The sequence below is a fragment of the Octopus bimaculoides genome, chromosome 9 (genome assembly GCF_001194135.2).
Source record: "Octopus bimaculoides isolate UCB-OBI-ISO-001 chromosome 9, ASM119413v2, whole genome shotgun sequence".
Classification (NCBI taxonomy): Eukaryota; Metazoa; Mollusca; class Cephalopoda; order Octopoda; family Octopodidae; genus Octopus; species Octopus bimaculoides.
In genome coordinates, this window is record NC_068989.1 from 65115897 (window position 1) to 65116856 (window position 960).

At 36.1% G+C, this 960-nt stretch overlaps 1 protein-coding gene across 8 annotated transcripts in view; it reads right to left on the reverse strand.

The window, feature by feature from the left end:
* Nucleotides 1-960, reverse strand: part of LOC106879147 (potassium voltage-gated channel subfamily H member 7) — a 703964-nt gene that overhangs the window by 472841 nt on the left and 230163 nt on the right. The window lies entirely within an intron of this gene.

Sequence of the window (960 nt, forward strand, 5' to 3'; positions counted from 1 at the left end):
ATATATATATATATAAAGTATATGCATATGAGAAAATTAATGCGGACGTATACCACTATGTACACGTATATTTGGACATACACGGATACACTCAACATACACACACACACATAGACACACACGCACACATACACAAACATATATACATATGTAAACACATAAAGGTGCAATGGTTTTCTCTGTGCCAACAGGTGTGTGTGTGTATGTGTATTCACTTGCATTACTGTGTTCTCTACCGCCGGATATTATTCAAACATTATAAACTGATTTTGTACATCCGGCCATAACTTTTATTCTAGCACAAATTTGGACTTAAATCAGATTGAGAAATATTTGCGTCTTTAATCGTTGGCACAGAAGCAGAGAATTTTTAGTTGAAAATATAAACGAGTTTCACAGGCAAAGGGCGACAGAGAGAATACTAAAACCTCTTTGAATGTTTGTGTGAATGTCTGTGAGATGTTTTTGTTGTCATTGATTTTTGCGTCGTGGCTGTTGTTGTTGTTGCTGTTGTTACTTTTATTGTTAATCAATGAAAGGCTAGAGTTTCAAGTGAATGCGAAGACCTTCCAGCATTTTTGACAATCGAAGAGTTATTGTAACTGCTGAGTAATTGGAATTAAGTCTGTCGTGGTTGCCCAGTGGAGATAATCCGTCTTGATAGGTGACAGCATTTCTTTTCTACTCGCTTAAATGCAGGATGAAACATCTTTCAATATTACAACACAGCTATCAAAATATCTCCCCACCACAAAAAGTGCCACACACAGAAAAAAAAAAAATAAGAGCTAGTAAAATGTTAAGCATTTCTAAGACACGTTCTTCTGTCAGTAAGTTAATGAATTACTTTTCTATCTAAATTTATATCTAACACTTGTATCTCCGCCACACACACAAACACACACACACACACACACACACACACACACACACACACACACACACACACACACACACACA